This window comes from Symphalangus syndactylus, chromosome 24 (assembly GCF_028878055.3).
Source record: "Symphalangus syndactylus isolate Jambi chromosome 24, NHGRI_mSymSyn1-v2.1_pri, whole genome shotgun sequence".
NCBI classification, from domain to species: domain Eukaryota; kingdom Metazoa; phylum Chordata; class Mammalia; order Primates; family Hylobatidae; genus Symphalangus; species Symphalangus syndactylus.
Genome location: NC_072446.2, coordinates 22,093,276 through 22,113,829, shown reverse-complemented (window position 1 = coordinate 22,113,829; position 20,554 = coordinate 22,093,276). Strand labels below are relative to the sequence as shown.

The window sequence follows — 20,554 nt, the reverse complement described above, 5'->3', positions numbered from 1 at the left end:
CGTTTTATCTGATGTAGGTTTTAATGCTAGTTTCGATTACTTGGGACTCATTAATGTAATAACAACAGTTCTCCTGTAAGAAGATGCAAGTACCGCCTTTTTCGGCTGTGAGTAGGTCGACGGCGTGGCGGTTTTGAAGGGTGACACCAGCTAGAGATGTGATTTGTCGTTGGAGGGCGGCTAGAGACTGAGCCATTTCCTCAATGGCCGTCTGCATCTGGGTTTGGAAATCTGAAAATTGGGATACGCTGTATCCTAAAGAGGTGGCTCCTAGTCCTGTACCTATGAGAGAGGTTGTTAGAGAGTTCCAGGTGCCTCCATAGATAAAGCGCGTGTGCCCGAGCCTGTCAGTCCCCTGAGCCTGCCTCCCTCTGTAGCATCAGCTGCCCAGTCCCTACGGGCACCTGAGCGATGACTCAGGCATGAAGGGGATTCTTCGGAAGTTCCTGGTGAGAAAGAGAACCAGGCGAAAGTGTGGCTTGCAGGAGCGGCCAATGAGGAGCAAAGAGGAGGGTGACACCCGCCTGTGTCAGCCCCTGCTCATCATCTCCCCAGCGGGAGCCTCCTGTGCACTTTCCACAGGGCAGAGTGAGCCACTCTTGATTCACCTTTCCTCTGCCCAGGCCTGCAGTGGGCGGGTGCCCACCGTGGTACACAGCCCGTGAAGCAGCCATGCTCTGCCACTGAGTCTTGGCAGTTTGAACGGATGCCAGCCTATGAGATTAGAAGGAAGATGGGCAGGACGTGAAAAATCAGAAGCTGCCTAACTACTCCTGGGAAATTGTTCCTGAGACCATGCCCTTCCTGCGTCTACTTGTAGCATCACTCTTTCATTGGCAAGCATGTATTGAGTACTAGGCAAGGCCAAAGGAGGCCTTGAAGTAGATACAGCAGGACAGGCAAGGGGCTGGTTCCGTGGCCAGCTGCTGTTTGTACCTGACCACTGTTCCTCCCCCATGTTCCGGTAACAGCACCCTTCCACCACTAACTCTCCATGTGCCTCCCCAGCCAGAGATGGTGGATGAATCAGGCCTGGGAAGTCAGCATATTCCATCCCCCCGGCCCCAGGGATTGGTCTGAGATGGGCATGTGACCCAAGTCTGGCCAATCACAGTCAACCCCTAGACATGTGCTGAGGCTACACAGACAGTCAGCTTCTGCTCACTTGGCTTGTCAGTCTGGCAGAATGGAAGCTGGGGGACACTAGGGACTATTTTTGCCACCACATAAGGTGACCCTAACTGACACAGAGGAAAACAGAACCAAGAAGTGGAAACAGCATGATTCCTAAACAACAGGTGCACACCTGGATCCAGCCATTCCTGAAGCTGAAACCATCTGGTCTTTTCATTTACATGAACCAAAACATGCACAGAAACACACACTATTTTTTTTCTTAAGTCACTTTGAGTTGGGTTTGTTTCTGTCACTTTCAACCAAAAGACCCTGACCATACAAGTGGATGTATAGCTGTTTCCAGGCTGGAAAACAAATAGCTTTGGCAAAAGCAGACCATGAGACATCCATGTAAAATCTGGGAGTTGAGGGCTGGGTGCACTGGCTCACACCTGTAATCCCAGCACTTTGGGAGGCTGAGGCAGGTGGATCGCTTGAGGTCAGGAGTTCAAGGCCAGCCTGGGCAACATGGCGAAACTCTGTCTCTACTAAAAACACAAAAATTAGCTGGGCATGGTGGCATGCACCTGTAATCCCAGCTACTGGGGAGGCTGAGGCGCAAGAATGGAGAATTCCCTCCCTCTGAACTTTTTATTTGGTGCTATAAATAAACACTTTCGGGTCCGAGCCGCAGTCAGGTGGATTTCCAGTTACTTGCAGCTGAATGCATTTCTACCTGTCACTCCTCCTCAGGACCATAGGTTGCTCTGGATTCCCACCATACACATGGAGATACTGAGGTCTGGAATGCAGAGAAAACTTCCCCAGTGTCACGTGGTGGAGTCATGAGTTTCCTGACTCACCACCCAGTGCTCTTTCCGCTCAGGACAACCTCGTGGTCCATTCCGTTCATTCAGGCGGCTGTATGCATGGCCAACAGCTGCTTTGTAAATTAAACACTTCCCATGGAGGCAGTGATGATGATGACCTTGCCCCTGAATCTTTCCAGCCTCTTACGTAAATCGCCCCTGGGTCACTGTCTCCATGCCTTTGGATCCAGGACAGCTTCCCCATATCCTTTAAAACGATGAGATAACCAAATGTAAACCCAGGGCTCCTGGAAAGGTGTGAGTCATGCATCATGGAACAGAAGGTTCACAGCCAGGAGTCTGCCTATCACGCTTGTCACCCAGCCTTCCAGGCTTGCGTGGAGCTTGTTCACTGAAAAGCTGATTCATCTGCAGCTTGTGGTCAGCTCTGACACTCAGATCATTTTCTGCTCATCTTGTGCCTGGCTAGTGGCCTTTAATTAGGTGCTGTCAACTTCCTGTCTTCCTGTCTCTGTCCATGTTGTCTTTCCCCCTATTTTAAAAGGACTGTATGAATACTAAAGACATGATGATGATGATGATGATGATGATAGCAGTTAGCACTTACTATATTCGAAATGCTCTAAATAAATTTAAAAGTTGTTTCTCAAAAGTCACTGTCTGAGATAACTAGTATTACTATTGCAGTTTTATGGATTGGAAAGCAAGGGCTTAGAAAAGTGAAGTCACTTTCCTTGGGTAACAGAGCCAGGAGTATTTGGTGGAGCTGGAATATGAACATGAGTGTGTTTGACCCTGGAGTCCAGCTCGAAAACACAAAGCCAGTTGGGTCTATTAAGCCAGCTTCAGAGGCTCCACTACAGCAGCTTAGACTCTAATTACATTTACTGTTTGTTTAAAAGACTTCTGGACAGACTAGAGACCTCATGGTGTATTTGTCATCTTAAGGTTGTCATAAAGGACCCACAGTCTTTGCACTCTCCCTCTCCTCCGTCAACAGCAAGTCAGCAACTTGTCCTCAGTCTGGTCTTCACATCACAGATGGCTGCCACAGCTCACTCATCACCTCTTCACACAATGTCCAAAGGAGGCAGAGAAGGAAAGGGGCAAATAGGTTTCTCTTTATGTGCCTCTTTCTTGTCATAGAGGAAACTCTTTCCCAGAAGCCCCCAGCTGAGTTTCCCTTCGGACAAAACTGGGTCATGTGACCACCTCTGAGCCAATCACAGGTCCAGGAGAACAGGGTGGCCATGACTGGGTAAAGCAAATGCAGTTTTTCCCCTAGGGCTGGGCACACAGCCAGCTGCACAAAGTCAGGGTTTTCTCAGCAGGAAAGAAGAGGGGAATGGCAATTGGCAAGGCAACCCCCAGTGTCTGATACCCCAGCATTTAAAAATGTTTAGCACAGGCACCCATGTTGATTTGCAGTATGATTGTAGGCAGTACATGAAGTTGTGGTTGTGTGTTTTTAAATAATTTTAGTATTTATTAAGTATTTAAATGCATCTGAAAAAAACATATAGGCCAGGTGTGGTGGCTCACACCTGTAATTCTTGCACTTTGGGAGACCGAGACTGGTGGATCACTTGAGGTCAGGAGTTCGAGACCAGCCCGGCCAACATAATGAAAACCCATCTCTACTAAAAATATAAAAATTAGCCAGGCGTGGTGGTGGTGTCTGTAGTTCCAGCTACTCAGGAGGTTGAGGCAGGAGAATCACTTGAACCTGGGAGGTGGGGGTGGAATGAGTCCAGATCATGCTACTGCACTCCAGCCTGGGTAACAAAGTGAGACTCTGTCTCAGGAAAAAAAAAAGAACAAAAACCATATATATAGCTATCTCATCAATCAGAACCACAACAACTATAAAACAACTATAAGGTTTTTTGAAAAAAAAAAAGTTAAAGGAAATATTAAGTAAATAATAGATCATTTGCTTCAAGATTTGGCAAATGTAAGGGTAGGAAACGCTGTTCTATGTTATCCTGCTTGGCCTTTTTTCCAACTTCTCAGAGGCCTTCTGCCTCCAAACTCCCTCTTGAGGAAAATAAACACCCACAAAGATTTTTGCATCATCTGCAAATATGATTCAAATAAAGCCTTGAGCTCAAATATAATCCAGGCTTCCTCAGCTGGGAAGGACAGGCATCTGGAGTCCAAGCCTTTCCTGGTATTTCACCTCTGTCTTCATGGTTTTATGGGGTTTTATTGGGTCTGCCCCTCCTCTGGAAAGCCACCACAAATCCGATTTCTGAGAGAACAAGATATAAATAATAAACAGAATGACTCCTTGAGATTTCTTGTCCTTGTGAGGAATTTTCAAACTTTCCTAAGACATGAAATCTTTTCGTTTAAACAAGAGTTTGGGAGTCTGTCATGAGAACTGGATAAATAATGGCCCAGTGACACAGGGACATATGTCAGAGCCTTTGTTCAAAGAAATAAAGTAGCTCAGTATGTGCCGATAGCAAAAGGCGCCTGAGATCTATTGTGATGTGAGAACAGCAAGGTACAGAACAATATGTGCGAGGTACACGACCATATCTGCAGACTTTTGCTGTAAAGGGCTGCATAGAAAATCCTTTGGGCATTGCAAGCTGTACAGTCTGTGTTGCAGCTGCTCAGCTCTACCATCGTGGCATGAAAGCAATCATAGATAGCTCACAAAGCAGCTGGGCTGTGTATCAATAAAACTTTATCTATGGACACAGATGTACATTGCATATAATTTTTGTGTGTCATAAAGCATTCTTCTTCTTTCAATTTTTTTTTTTTTTTTTGAGACAGAGTCTCACCGTGTATCACAGGCTGGAGTGCAATGGCATGATCTTGGCTCACTGCAACCTCCGCCTCCTCGGTTCAAGTAATTCTCGTGCTTCAGCCTCCCGAGTAGCTGCGACTATAGGCATGCAGCCACCATGCCCAGCTAATTTTTGTATTTTTAGTAGAGACAGGGTTTCACCATATTGGCCAGGCTGGTCTCAAACTCCTGACCTCAAGTGATTTGCCTGCCTCGGCCTCCTAAAGTGCTGGGATTACAGGTGTGAGCCACTACACCTGGCCTCAATTTTGTTTTGTTTTGAGACAGGGTCTCACTCTGTCACCCAGGCCAGAGTGCAGCTGTACAATCACAGCTCACTGCAGCCTCAACCTCCCTGGGCTCAGGTGATCCTCCTGCCTCAGCCTCCTGTGTATCTGGGACTATAGGCATATGCCATCACCCCCAGCCAATTTTTGTATTTTTTGTAGAGATGGAGTCTCCTTATGTTGCCCAGGCTGGGCTCACACTGCTAGGCTCAAGTAATCTGCCCGCCTCAGCCTTCCAAAGTGTTGAGACTGTAGGCATGAGACACCGTGCCTGGCCTTTCTTTCAAATTTTAAAAATCATTTAAAAACGTAAAAACCGCCCTTCCTTCCTTCCTTCCTTCCTCCCTCCCTCCCTCCCTCCCTCCCTCTCTCTCTCTCTCTCTCTTTCTTTCTTTCTTTCTTACTTTCTCTCTCTGGCCCAGGCTACAATCTACTCGGCTTGCTGCTGCCCGCGCCACGGACTGCCTGGGAGTGCCGGCGCGCGCCACCGCTGCCTGCCTTTTCTCCTTTGGATGCAGGCACGCGTTCGCCATCTTGGCCACGCTGGTCGCCAGCTCCTGACGCTGAGTGCTCTGCCCGCCTCAGCCTCCCGAGGTACTGGGACTACAGACGGAGTCTCGCTCACCCAGTGCTCGGTGTTGCCCGGGCTGGAGTGCGGTGGCGTGGTCTGGCCTCGCGGCAGCCTCTACCCCCCGGCCGCCTGCCTTGGCCTGCCAGGGTGCTGGGATTGCAGCCCCTGCCCGGCCGCCACCCCATCTGGAAGGTGGGGAGCGCCTCTGCCTGGCCGCCCCGTCTGGGAGGTGAGGAGCACCTCTGCTTGGCCGCCCCATCTGGGAAGTGAGGAGCGCCTCTGCCTGGCCGCCCCGTCTGGGAAGTGAGGAGCGCCTCTGCCCGACCACCCATCGTCTGGGAAGTGAGGAGCGCCTCTGCCCGGCCACCCCGTCTGGGAAGTGAGGAGCGCCTCTGCCCGGCCACCCATTGTCTGGGAAGTGAGGAGCGCCTCTGCCCGGCCTCCCATCGTCTGGGAGGTGAGGAGCGCCTCTGCCCGGCCGCCCCGTCCGGGAGGAAGTGAGGAGCGCCTCTGCCCAGCCGCCCCGTCCGGGAAGAAGTGAGGAGCGCCTCTGCCCGGCCGCCCCCGTCCGGGAAGAAGTGAGGAGCGCCTCTGCCCGGCTGCCCCGTCTGGGAAGTGAGGAGCGCCTCTGCCCGGCCGCCCCGTCCGGGAAGAAATGAGGAGCGCCTCTGCCCGGGCGCCCCATCCGGGAAGAAGTGAGGAGCGCCTCTGCCCGGCCGCCCCATCCGGGAAGAAGTGAGGAGCGCCTCTGCCCGGCCACCCATCGTCTGGGAAGTGAGGAGCGCCTCTGCCCGGCCGCCCCGTCTGGGAAGTGAGGAGCGCCTCTGCCCGGCCGCCCCGTCTGGGAAGAAGTGAGGAGCGCCTCTGCCCGGCCGCCCCGTCCGGGAAGAAGTGAGGAGCGCCTCTGCTCGGCCGCCCCGTCTGGGAAGTGAGGAGCGCCTCTGCCCGGCCGCCCTGTCCGGGAAGAAATGAGGAGCGCCTCTGCCCGGCCGCCCCATCCGGGAAGAAGTGAGGAGCGCCTCTGCCCGGCCACACATCGTCTGGGAAGTGAGGAGCGCCTCTGCCCGGCCACCCACCGTCTGGGAAGTGAGGAGCGCCTCTGCCCGGCCACCCACCGTCTGGGAAGTGAGGAGCGCCTCTGCCCGGCCACCCACCGTCTGGGAAGTGAGGAGCGCCTCTGCCCGGCCACCCACCGTCTGGGAAGTGAGGAGCGCCTCTGCCCGGCCACCCACCGTCTGGGAAGTGAGGAGCGCCTCTGCCCGGCCGCCCCGTCTGGGAAGTGAGGAGCGCCTCTGCCCGGCCGCCCCGTCTGGGAAGTGAGGAGCGCCTCTGCCCGGCCACCCATCGTCTGGGAAGTGAGGAGCGCCTCTGCCCGGCCTCCCATCGTCTGGGAGGTGAGGAGCGCCTCTGCCCGGCCGCCCCGTCCGGGAGGAAGTGAGGAGCGCCTCTGCCCGGCCGCCCCGTCCGGGAAGAAGTGAGGAGCGCCTCTGCCCGGCCGCCCCGTCCGGGAAGAAGTGAGGAGCGCCTCTGCCCGGCCGCCCCGTCCGGGAAGAAGTGAGGAGCGCCTCTGCCCGGCCGCCTCGTCCGGGAAGAAGTGAGGAGCGCCTCTGCCCGGCCGCCCCGTCTGGGAAGTGAGGAGCGCCTCTGCCCGGCCGCCCCGTCCGGGAAGAAATGAGGAGCGCCTCTGCCCGGGCGCCCCATCCGGGAAGAAGTGAGGAGCGCCTCTGCCCGGCCGCCCCATCCGGGAAGAAGTGAGGAGCGCCTCTGCCCGGCCACCCATCGTCTGGGAAGTGAGGAGCGCCTCTGCCCGGCCACCCACCGTCTGGGAAGTGAGGAGCGCCTCTGCCCGGCCGCCCCGTCCGGGAAGAAGTGAGGAGCGCCTCTGCCCGGCCGCCCCGTCCGGGAAGAAGTGAGGAGCGCCTCTGCCCGGCCGCCCCGTCCGGGAAGAAGTGAGGAGCGCCTCTGCCCGGCCGCCCCGTCCGGGAAGAAGTGAGGAGCGCCTCTTCCCGGCCGCCCCGTCGGGAAGAAGTGAGGAGCGCCTCTGCCCGGCCGCCCCGTCCGGGAAGAAGTGAGGAGCGCCTCTGCCCGGCCGCCCCGTCTGGGAGGTGAGGAGCGCCTCTGCCCGGCCACCCATCGTCTGGGAAGTGAGGAGCGCCTCTGCCCGGCCTCCCATCGTCTGGGAGGTGAGGAGCGCCTCTGCCCGGCCGCCCCGTCCGGGAGGAAGTGAGGAGCGCCTCTGCCCGGCCGCCCCGTCCGGGAAGAAGTGAGGAGCGCCTCTGCCCGGCCGCCCCGTCCGGGAAGAAGTGAGGAGCGCCTCTGCCCGGCCGCCTCGTCCGGGAAGAAGTGAGGAGCGCCTCTGCCCGGCTGCCCCGTCTGGGAAGTGAGGAGCGCCTCTGCCCGGCCGCCCCGTCCGGGAAGAAATGAGGAGCGCCTCTGCCCGGGCGCCCCATCCGGGAAGAAGTGAGGAGCGCCTCTGCCCGGCCGCCCCATCCGGGAAGAAGTGAGGAGCGCCTCTGCCCGGCCACCCATCGTCTGGGAAGTGAGGAGCGCCTCTGCCCGGCCACCCACCGTCTGGGAAGTGAGGAGCGCCTCTGCCCGGCCGCCCCGTCCGGGAAGAAGTGAGGAGCACCTCTGCCCGGCCGCCCCGTCCGGGAAGAAGTGAGGAGCGCCTCTGCCCGGCCGCCCCGTCCGGGAAGAAGTGAGGAGCGCCTCTGCCCGGCCGCCCCGTCCGGGAAGAAGTGAGGAGCGCCTCTGCCCGGCCGCCCCGTCTGGGAGGTGAGGAGCGCCTCTGCCCGGCCACCCATCGTCTGGGAGGTGAAGAGCGCCTCTGCCCGGCCACCCATCGTCTGGGAGGCGAGGAGCGCCTCTGCCCGGCCACCCGTCGTCTGGAAAGTGAGGAGCGCCTCTGCCCGGCTGCCCCATCTGGGAAGTGAGGAGTGCCTCTGCCCGGCCACCCATCATCTGGGAGGTGAGGAGCGCCTCTGCCCAACCACCCATCGTCTGGGAAGTGAGGAGCGCCTCTGCCCGGCCACCTATCGTCTGGTAAGAAGTGAGGAGCGTCTCTGCCTGGCCGCCCCGTCTGGGAAGTGAGGAGCCCCTCTGCCCGGCCGCCCCGTGTCTGGGTAGAAGTGAGGAGCTCCTCTGCCTGGCCGCTCCGTCTGGGAGGTCTACCACGGAGGCCAGAAGCAATGTGGGGGCTGGACGTGGTGGCTCACGCCTGTGGTCCCGGCACTCTGGGGGGCGAGGCGGGTTGATCACTTTGGGCTAGGAGTTCGAGACCAGTCTGGCCAACTTGGCGAAACATGAAGAATACAACAGACAAACCAACCAACCAACTCAATGACAACAAAACAGGTCTACCCTGGAGTCATACTCTAATTTTTTCTATTTTCCTCCCTTTCTGATCCTTTATCCCACTTTCTTTTTCTTCCTCTTCCTTCTCCCTCTTCTTTGTCAAATAGAGGATTGAGTTATTATCACTGAAAAAAAAAAAAAAAAAAAAAAAAAAAAAAACGTAAAAACCAGCTGGGTGGCTCATGCCTGTAATCCCAGCACTTTGGGAGGCTGAGGTGGGTGGATCACCTGAGTTCAGGAGTTCGAGACCAGCCTGACCAACATGGTGAAACCCCATCTCTACTAAATACAAAAAATTAGCTGGGTGTGGGGGTGCATGCCTGTAATCCCAGCTACTTGGGAGGCTGAGGCAGGAGAATCACTTGAACCCAGGAAGGGGAGGTTGCAGTGAGCCCAGATTGCGCCATTGTACTCCAGCCTTGGTAACAGGAGTGAAACTCTGTCTCAAAAAAAAAAAAAAAAAAAAAAAAAAAGTAAAAACCATTCGTAGCTTGCAGGCCATACGGAATAGTGAGACAGATTTGGCTTGAGGATGATAATTTGCCAATCCATCCATAAGCCTCTGATGCAAAACAAAATTGTAGAGAAACACCAGAAGTATAGAGAGGCATGCTACATGTGCATGTGTGCGTGTGTGTGTGTGTGTGTGTGTGTGTGTGTGTGTGTGTGTGTGTAGTTGGCCCTCCATACCCATGGGTTCCACCCATGCGTAGATTCAACCAGTCATGGATCAAAAACATTCAAAGAGGCTGGGCATGGTGGCTCATGCCTGTAAATCCCAGCACTTTGGGAGGCCGAGGCCGGTGGATCATGAGGTCAGGGGTTCAAGACCAGCCTGGGCAACATGGTGAAACCTCGTCTCTACTAAAAATACAAATATTAGCTGGGCATGGTGGTGTGTGCCTGTAATTCCAGCTACTTGGGAGGCTGAGGCAGGAGAATTGCTTGAACCGGGACCTGGGAGGCAGAGGTTGCAGTGAGCCGAGATTGTGCCACTGCACTCCAGCCTGGGCTACAGAGCGAGACTCTGTCTAAAAAAAAAAAAAATCAAAGAGGCCAGGCGCAGTGGCTCACTCCTGTAATCCCAGCACTTTGGGAGGCCAAAGTGGTGGATCACCTGAGGTTAGGAGTTTAATACCAGCTTGGCCAACATGGTGAAACTCCATCTCTACCAAATATATAAAAAATTAGTCAGTGTGGTGGCACACGCCTGTAATCCCAGCTATTCAGGAGGCTCAGGCTGGAGAATCACTTGAACCTGGGAGGCAGAGGTTGCAGTGAGCCAAGAACGTGCCACTGCACTCCAGCCTGGGCGACCGAGTGAGACTGTCTCAAAATATATATATATATGTATTCAAAGAAAAAAATGTGTCTGTACTAAGCATGTACAGACTTTTTTCTTGTCATTATTCACTAAACAGTACATTAAAACAACTATTTACATTGGATTTACATTGCATTACATATTATAAATAATCTAGAGATGATTTGAAGTGTACAGGGGGATGTGCATAAGTTATATACAAATGTTACTTTATTTTACATAAGGGACTCAAGCATCTACGGATTTTGATATCTGTGGAAGGTCCTAGAATCAATTCCCAAGGATACCAGAGACAACTGGAGAGAGAAGTGGGGAGAGAGAGACAGATATTTGTTTATATCTCTAAAAAGACACACTAACAACTGGCAACAAGGGGTGCTTCTGAAGAGGGGAACTGGGAAATGTCAGAGGAAATGAGAAGGAAGAGATTTTGCACGACATGGCCTTTTTCACTGCTTGAGTTTTTCTCCACATGCTTGTGTTACTTTTACAAAGCAGAAAACATTTGCCAAAGGATTACTATGCCACAGACAATAAAAATGAGACACTATAAACAAATATATACAGTCATGCATCACATAATGACATTGGTCAATGATGGACCACATATACGACCGTGGTCCTGTAAGACTGTAAGGCGGTATTTGTACTGTATGCTCTCTACGTTTAGGTATGTTTAGAGACAGATACTTCCCATTGTGTTACCACTGCCTACAGCAGGGGTCCCCAACCCTCCAAGGTACCAGTCCATGGCCTATTAGGAACTGGGCTGCACGGCAGCAGATGAGTGACAGGTGAGTGAGCGAAGCTTCATCTGTATTGACAGCCACTCCCCATCGCTTGCATTACCACCTGAGCTCCGCCTCCTCTCAGATCAGTGGCGCCATTAGATTCTCGTAGGAGCTCGAACCCTATTGTGAACTATGCATGCGAGGATCTAGGTTGTGCACTTCTTACGAGAATCTAATGCCTGATGATCTGTCACTGTCTCCCATCACCCTCAGATGGGATCATCTAGTTGCAGGAAAACAAGCTTAGGGCTCCCACTGATTCTACATGAAGGTGAGTTGTATAATTATTTCATTATATATTACAATGTAATAATTGTAGAAATAAAGTGCACAATAAATGTAATGCGCCTGAATCGTCCTGGAACCATCCCCCTCACACTGGTTTTTGGAAAAAAATTTCTTCCACGGAGCTGGTCCCTGGTGCCAAAAAGGTTGGGGACCACTGGCCTACAGTTTTCAGTACAGTCACGTGCTGTACAGGTTTGCAGCCCAGGAGCCATAGGCTTCACCGTGCAGCCTGGGTGTGTAGCAGGCTATGCCATCTAGGTTTGTGTGAGTACATTCTGATGTTCTCACCATGATGAAATCACCTAACAATGCACTTCTCAAAACATAGCCCTGTCATTAAGGGACGTGTGACTTCACAGGCAATCACAGCACAACTTCAGCGGGCGCCGTTCATTGGGTCATTTGTAGAATGGAGCCATGGGAGTTGTGAGGGCACACCCCATGTGGCAGCCCTGTTGGTAACAAAACTAACACCAAGAGTTTCTATGAAGTGAAATTTGTGAGTCAATATTAAAGAAGGAGGGTCGGAGTGGAAGTTGTGGGAGGGGAATAAAATCTCACTCTTTCCGTTTTATGCTGTTCCTTATCAGGACCACAATAAAGCCAATCTCCTGCCAATATTTACTTTTGATTTTTTTCTCCAGAGTGGAAGAAAAATGCCCAGGCCTGACAGGAATAGGAGAGTAGGACTGAAAGTTGGAACACAGGCAGGAAGCTCACTCGGAAACAAAATCATCTCCATTAACCTCACAATGAAAATGACACTTATTTCACAGAAACACTCAGACTGACTCCACTTGCGAGACACCCCTCTTGTAACCCCAGTCAGCTTTCCCAGATATCTCGGGATTCCATGAAACCCACTGCAAGCATTTTGACCCAGGTTGGAAGCCTCAAACAGCAGTCTCCCACCTAAGAACATGGAAGATGTGGGTTTTTGGTCAGCAGTGGTTTCAAAATCAAGACATTTCACGTAAATGCAGGAGTTTCTGGCTTCCCTTGAAACACTTGGCTCTCTGGCCACCCTGAGCCCACATTCCCACCTGGAAACTTCAGGCTGCAGTCAAGTGGTAGTTCCTCCTTCCAGATGGGGCAAGGGCTCCCAGTTTGCCACAGTCCCCACCACTCCCTGTTGCCCTCCATCAGGACCACTTCACTCAATTCTTTTTTTCATTTGTACTTCATTCACTCAACCAATATTTATTGAGCACTTACTATGTGCCAGAAAGCTGCAAACAAAACTGACACAAATTCCTCCTTCATGCAACTTATATTCTGGCTCGGGAGGCAATGAACAAAAAGAAGGAAAAGCATAAATGCCAGAGGGTGGTAAGTTCTGCTGACAGTGAAAATAGTGCTGCAAAGGTGGAGAAGGCATGCTGGGTGTGGTCAAGGAAGGCCTTAGGAGGAAGGTACATTTGAGCAAAGATCTGAAGCTGGTAAGGATAGCAAGCCTTGAGGATATCTGTGGAAAGAACAGTCCAGCCAGCAAGAACAGCAAGTGCAAAGGCCCTGGGGCAGGACTGTTCCTTGTGTGTCTGTAAAGCGGCAAGAAGGCCAGTGCAGCTGGAGAAGAGTGAGTGAGGGGAAGGGGGCGGAAATGAGATCAGAGAGGGGATGAGGTATCAGTGTAGGGCCTCGTAGGATCTTTGGCTTTTACTCTAAGTGAGGCGGGAGCATGGAGGATTCTGAGCAGAGGCAATGTGGTTGTGTGGGTGATAGACTCCCTCTAGCTGCATGTGGAGACTGGACTGTGTGTGTGAAGGGGGTGGGATGGGATGGAGGAGAAAGGTGGAAGCTAAGAGGCCAGCAAGGACCTACTGCAGTGGTCCAGGTGCAGGGTGGCAGTGGCAGGACAGGGCAATGTCCATGGAGGTGGTGACAAGAGGTTGCAGTCTGGACATACTGTGTTTCCCGGTTCTTTTTTTTTTTTTTTGAGACAGAGTTTCGAACTTGTTGCCCAGGCTGGAGTGCAATAGTGCGATCTCGGCTCACCAAAACCTCCTCCTCCCAGGTTCAAGTGATTCTCCCGCCTCAGCCTCCTGAGTAGCTGGGATTACAGACATGCGCCACCATGCCTGGCTAATTTTTGTAGTTGTAGTAGAGATGTGGTTTCTCCATGTTGGTCAGGCTGGTCTCGAACCCCTGACCTCAAGTGATCCGCCCGCCTTGGCCTCCCAAAGTGCTGGGATTACAGGCGTGAGCCACCGTGCCCGGCCTTCTTCTTCTTCTTTTTTCTTTTTTGAGATGGAGTCTCACTGTGATGCCCAGGCTGGAGTGCAATGGTGCAATCTTGGCTCACTGCAACCTCCCCTTCCCAAGTTCAAGCGATTTTTCTGACTCAGCCTCCCAAGAAGCTGGGACTACAGGTGTGCGCCACCCCACCTGGCTAATTTTTGTATTTTTAATAGAGACGGGGTTTCACCATATTGGCCAGGCTGGCCTCAAACTCCTGACTTCAAGTGATCCTCCAGCCTTGGCCTCCCAAAGTGCTGGGATTACAGGCATGAGCCAACATGCCTGGCCTGTTTCCCAGCTCTTTTTGGCACTTAGGAGAAACTCCCCTCACTCACTCTCCTCCAGCCACATTGTGCTTGCATGATCCAACCTCAGGGCCTTTGCACTTGCTGTTGCCTCTGCCCTGCACACCCCGCCCCCAGATATTCCCAAGGCTTCCTCCCTCCCTCCCTTCTCAGGGCTAAAGCTGCTGAAATAGCCCACATTCCTGACATTCTCCTCCCTTGCTCTGCTGGGTTGGTCACTACAGTGAACTTCCTGGCCTCAATATACAGGAGATGTTTTTTTCTTGTTGTTGAGTTGTCTATCTCCTGCCATAGGGCATCAGCTTGAGGAGGGGACCAGTGATGTCTCTTTTTTTTTTTTTTTTTTAAACAGAGTCTCACTCTGTTGCCCAGGCTGGAGTGTAGTGGTACAATCTTGGCTCACTGCAACCTCCACCTCTTGGGTTCAAGTGCTTTAGCCTCCTGAGTAGCTGGGATTACAGGCGTGAGCCACCACACCCAGCAATTTTTGTTTTTTTTTTTTTAGTAGACATGGGGTTTCGCCATGTTGGCCAGGCTGGTCTCGAACTCCTGGCCTCAAGCAATCTGCCCACCTGACCCTCCCAAAGTGCTGAGATTACAGGCATGAGCCACTGCGCCTGGCCAGCAATGATTTCTCTCGTTCACTGCTGTATCCCCGAGTCTAACTATGCCTGGAGCAGAGTAGGCCATCAGTGGGATTTGTAGAAAGAATGAAAGAAGGCGTCAGAGATCGATTTCGTTTCTGCCACTCATTAGTGCATGACCTGTGCAAATGGCTCCTCCCCCCATCCCCAGTATCCTCTTCTGTAAAATGGGTCTCTCTACATAACCTCTATAGGGCTGTTGTGAGGATCTGGAAAGCCTTGGGCAAAAACCCTTTAGCACCATTCAGGGCTCTTCGAAGCTGCCCGTGTTAGGTGTTGCTATGAACCTTAGGAGGGAATGAGAGGATAGCTGGAAGAGAGTCACCCCTGCAGAGGCCAAGAAGGAAGAGAGAAACACATTTGTCCTAAGATGGGACAAGGCTGTTTTTTCCAGGATTTTCAGTAAGAAAACGAAAGAGCATCCAAGAATCTCAGGGCACAGTCCTGCAAGCTTCTTGGCTGTCTGGCCTCTGCCCATCTTTCCTGCTCTCTGCTCCAGCCTTCAGCTCCCTTCCCCGCAGCCCTGCGAGCCCCTCAGCAGCCCCAGAATCCTCTGCTCCTCTGGGAATCCAGTCCCCTCTGGCTGAATGCCTCGCCTTCCCCTGGGGTCTGCCGCTCAGCCCTCTGCAGCCAGCCCAGCTCATGTGTGGAATTCCCTGGCGGCTGGCATGAGGGGGTGCCCAGCATCCCCTCCTCATCCTGTAACAGTGGATAAGGGCCAGCTGTTAGCATCATTGTTGTTATTACTACCACACGAACGCTTCCAATGGATCCACACCACCTAAGCAGCACCAGGAAGCCAGGGAAATGCCAGAAGCAGTAACAGTCAGCAACTGTGTAGTACCTACTGTGTACTGTGCTGTATTGCACATAGGCACCATTCCAAGCCCTTCGTGCTATTAACTCATTTAATTGTCACAGCGTATGAGGTGGGTACTATGTTAACTCCATTTTACAGATAATGAAACAGATCTAGAATGGTTAAGTAACTAACCACTGGGAAAGCTAGATTCAAATTTGAGGGTTGGCTCTAAAACCTGTTGTTTTGATTAACACTACACACTGCGGCCTTATGGCATTTTATTGTTTGAAATAATAACATTTCCTGAGCACTCACCATGTGCTAGCTACTAGGCTCAGAATTACCTTTCTTTACCCCGAAAGACCCTATGAGTTCATTTGATTATTACATAGTCCCATTTTACAGAAGAAGAAACTGAGGCATAGAAAGATAGTGCCTCACACAGTGTGGCAAATTGTGTTTTCTTTTTTTTTTTAAGATATACCGTCTTGCTCTGTTGCCCAGGCTGGAGTCCAGTGGCAAGATCGTAGCTCACTGCAGCCTCCTAGGCTCAAGCCATCTTCCTGCCTCGGCCTCCCAAAATGCTGGAATTACAGGGAGTGCACCCAGCTGCGCATCGTGTTGTCTTAAGATGCTTACAGCATCATCTCTCATCCTCATGATCTGTTTCTTCTTTTTTTTTGTTAAAAAAAACCCAGCTTTATTGAGATATAATTCATATACCATAAAATTCACCCTTTTAAAGTACACAGTCCAGTGGGTTTTGGTGTATTCACAGAGTTGTGCAATCGTCACCACTATCTAATTTTAGAACACTTGCATTGCCCCCAAAAGGAACCTCATACCCATTAGCAGTCACTCCCCCTTCCCACCATGTTGTGAGGAAACCCAAACCAGCCCAAGTGAAGAGACCACACGGAGAAGTCACACACAGGTGTCTTTCTGATGGCCCAGCTGTGGCAGCAGCTGCCAGACATGCAAGTGAAGACTCTCCGACCGAGGCCAGCACCCCAGCCACCAAGTCACCCTCAGCCTTCAGGCTGTCCTAGCCGAGGCCCCAGACACTGTGGAGCAGAGACAAGCTATCCTGCTGTGCCCTGTCTGCATTCCTGACCACAGGATCTGAGAGATACCATTCCAGGCGAGTAGAATGGCTGCTTTACACTGCTCTGTTCTGGGGTGGGTTTGTTATGCAGGAGGAGTAACCAAGCCACAGCTGGTAAGGGGCAACGCTCAGGTTTGAACCCCAGTCCTTCTGGCTTTGAGGCCGCCCCTTAAACCGCATATAGGCTGGATGATCCCCTGGATGTGGAGGAGTCGGCGCTCCCTTTCTTGTGCAATCGACTCAGTGCATCGGGGTGATGTGCCCTTTCTCTAGCTGACCTTCTGGAAGCACATAAATGGGGACAGAAATGCTTTCTTTTTGTTTTGTCAGTTTATTGCTGCTGCTGCTGCTGCAGTTGTTATTTAATAAATATGAATTCTTTTCTTATTTTTTGCTAGTTAGAGTAAGGCTGGGCGTGGTGACCCTTACCTGTAATCCCAGCACCTTGGAAGGCCAAGGTGGGCAGATCGTTTGAATCTCAGAGTTTGAAACCAGCCTGGGCATCGTGGTGAAACCCCATCTCTACAAAAAAAATACAAAAATTAGCTGGGCACAGTGGCATGTGCCTGTAGTCCTAGCTACTTGGGAGGCTGAGGTGAGAGGATGGCTTGAGTCTGGGAGGTGGAGGTTGCAGTGAGCCAAGATTGCGGCATTACACTCCAGTCTGGCCAACAGAGTGAGAGCCTATGTCGAAGAAAGAAAGAAAGAAAAGAAAAGGAAAGAAAGAAAGAGAGAAAGAAAGAAAGAGAAAGAAAGAATGAAAGAGAAAGAAAGAAAGAAAAGAAAGAAAGAAAGAAAGAAAGAAAGAAAGAAAGAAAGAAAGAAAGGTTAGAATAAATAGATAAGAAACACAAAAAATCCACCTGCCATCCCCACCACGCAGGAAAAACCTCCACATAACACTTGAATCTTGTAGAATTGTATCTTCCAGGCACTTAACTCACGCAATTTCACTGTGCATCAGTGGGCCAAAAAGGGTGATGGGGAGAGTGACAATCTTTTTTCTTTTCTTTTCTTTTTTTTTTTTTTTTGAGACAGAGTCTTGCTCTGTTGGCCAGGCTGGAGTGCAGTGGTGCAGTCTCGGTTTACTGCAACCTCTGCCTCCCAGGTTTGAGCGATTCTCCTGCCTCAGCCTCCAGAGTAGCTGGGATTACAGGTGAGCACCACCACACCTGGCTAATTTTTGTATTTTTAGTAGAGATGGGGTTTCACCATGTTGGCCAGGCAGATCTCAAACTCCTGGCCTTAAGTTATCTGCCTGCCTCAGCCTCCCAAAGTGCTGGGATTTACAGGTGTGAGCCACCAAGCCCGGCTGAGAATGACAATTTTCATATGGCAAGTGAGTGCAGCTGGCAGGTCCTATTTTTTGTTCAACATGGCCCCAAACACAAGATGACCCCTCTCCATCCAGAGGCTATTTGGATTTTCTAAGTGTTTATAACGCACCACGGTTGAGAGGAAATTTAACATATTTTTCAGGATCATTTTTGATTCTACATAAAAAGAGACCTTTTTTATCCCTTCCAAAAATGAGATTGAGCTACGCAGATGGTTTTGTACCTGACTTTTTCACGTAACAACATACTTTGAACTGCTTTTGGGCAAGCGGCTTTCTCCTGGCCTTCTTCATGGGAAGGAAGCGCTCTGGGAGTCCACCTGCGCTCTCACAGAGTGGCAGTCAAAGTCGACCGGAATTCCACAAGCCGTGCAGTCAGGATGCTGAGCGAAAGAAGCCAGATACGAAGAGCACACACTGTGTGCTTCCCTTTATAGGAAGTTCAAAACCAGCAAAAGTCATCTATGGGGTTGGAATTCAGGACAGCCATTAACCTTGGGGGCGGTGGTAGGGAGGATTTACCAGGAGAGACATCAAGGGGGCTTCTGGAATGTCCTGTGTACATCTGAGTGCTAATTCCACGAATGTGTCCGCTTGGTGAGAATTCACTGAGCTCTTTATGTATAATGTGTGTACTTTTCCTTGCTATTAAAACACACATACAAACACACGCAGATGCGTGCGTGCACACACACACACAGTGTTCTTAGAGCACAGGCTGTGCTGTCTGGAAATACATGTTTAGTGCTTTTGCCACATATGGGCAGCGGTGAGTGTTGAGAGGACTGGGTATGAAGTTGGGAACCCAAGTCTGAATACTAGTTCAGCCATTGTTAAATGTGTGACCTTGGGCAAGTTACTTAACCTCTCTGAGCCTCAGTTTCCTCTTCTGGACTCTGTACCAAGCCCACAAGACCACAGAAGCAGCCCCTGCTCGCCTCTCCATCTGGCTCTTCTGTTCTTCTCTGGCTGTCTCTCTAAGCCCGCATCACACTGGCCACCATTCTTGTTCCTATCACAGCAAAGCTCAGTGTGGCCTCAGGGCTTTTGCCCTAGCTATTCCTGCTGCCTGGAGTTACCCTTTCCCTGATTTTCTTGTGGTTGGTTCCTTTTCCTCCTTCATGTCTCAGTTCAAAGGTTACCTTCTTAGAGAGGAGAGCCCCTCTCACTGACCACTCTCCACACCAGCCATCATCAAGTCCATTCCCTGGCCTCAGTTTCTTCCCAGTGCCTCTCAGGTTCTGAAATGGTCATATTTGTTTTTTGCATTGTTGTTGCTCTTTACTTGTTATCTGCTTGGCACTCCCTCTAGACCCATGGACTCTAGGACATGAGGAATCGTGATTGTCTTGTTCATTGCTACACCTCCATCACATAAAACAGTATGTATTTGTTGAATTAACCAATCAATCTATACAGTGATCTGATTCTGCTTTATGGAATTCTCAGGAAGTTTTGAAAGTACGTTTTAAACAGCCAGGTTTATAAGAATGAGGGAACTTTGAAAGCTCTGTTTGAATGTGGTTAGCTCTACTGAGAAGAATCTAGATAGGCCCAAGAAGCTTCATGAGCTGTGTCTTCCATAATTTCATCTACACTGAAAGTCACTATACCTTTTGCGACCACCCACCCCCCACCTCCACCTTTTGCTATTTGCACCTTTTGTTATTGGCCATTTGACTGGAACAAAATCACTAATATTCTTATTAGTTTATTTATTTCTCTATATAGAAATTTTCTTTTCTTTTTTTTTTTGGAGACAGAGTCTCACTCTGTTACCTAGGCTGGAGTGCAGTGGCATGATCTCGGCTCACTGCAACCTCTGTCTCCCAGGTTCAAGAGATTCTCCTACCTCAGCTTCCTTAGTAGCTGGGATTATAGGCACGCACCACCAAGCCCTGCTAATTTTTGTATTTTTAGTAGAGACGGGGTTTCACCATGTTGGTTAGGCTGGTCTCAAACTCCTGACCTCAGGTAATCTGCCCGCCTTGGCCTCCCAAACTGTTGGGATTACAGGTGTGAGCCCCCATGCCTGGCCAACATGGTTTTAAGATGGTCAAAAGGTACAAAGAGTGTACAAAGAGAAGTCTGTCTCCCTCTGACTGCTGCCCTAGAGCCAATTAGTGTTTCCAGGTACCTAGTAAGTGCTTCCAGAAATGTTCTGTGCAGAAACAGGCATGTGGGCTATATCTTCATCTTTCCTGTTTACACAGAAAAGATCTAGTTCAATACACTGCTTTATATCTTTGCTTTTTCTTTTTTCTTCTTTATAATTGATCTTGGAGCTGTTTCCATATCACACATTATATGTGTATGTTTTAGTTGCACAGAAAGGTGTATGCATCAATGGCTCAGAGAGTAACTGGACTCTCTCTCTCTCTCTCTTCTTTTAAGAAGAAGGTTTGCTCTTGTCACCCAGGGTGGAGTGCAGTGGCCTGATCTCAGTTCATTGCAACCGCTGCCTCCCGGATTCAAGTGATTCTCCTACCTCAGCCTCTTGAGTAGCTGGCATTACAGGTGTGCACCACCACACCCAGCTAATTTTTGTACTTTTAGTAGAGACAGGGTTTCACCATGTTGGCCAGGCTGGTCTTGAACTCCTGACCTCAGGTGATCTGCCCACCTCAGCCTCCCAAAATGCTGGGATTACAGGCGTGAGCCACCATGTCTGGCCTTTTTTTTTTTTTTTTTTTTTTGAGACAGGGTTTTGCTCTGTCACCCAGGCTGGAGTGCAGTGGCATGATCTTACATAACTGCAGCCTC

At 51.1% G+C, this 20,554-nt stretch overlaps 1 long non-coding RNA gene across 1 annotated transcript in view; it reads left to right on the top strand.

The window, feature by feature from the left end:
* The window catches only part of LOC129474388 (uncharacterized), a 33,941-nt gene that overhangs the window by 590 nt on the left and 12,797 nt on the right, over window positions 1-20,554 (top strand). The window lies entirely within an intron of this gene.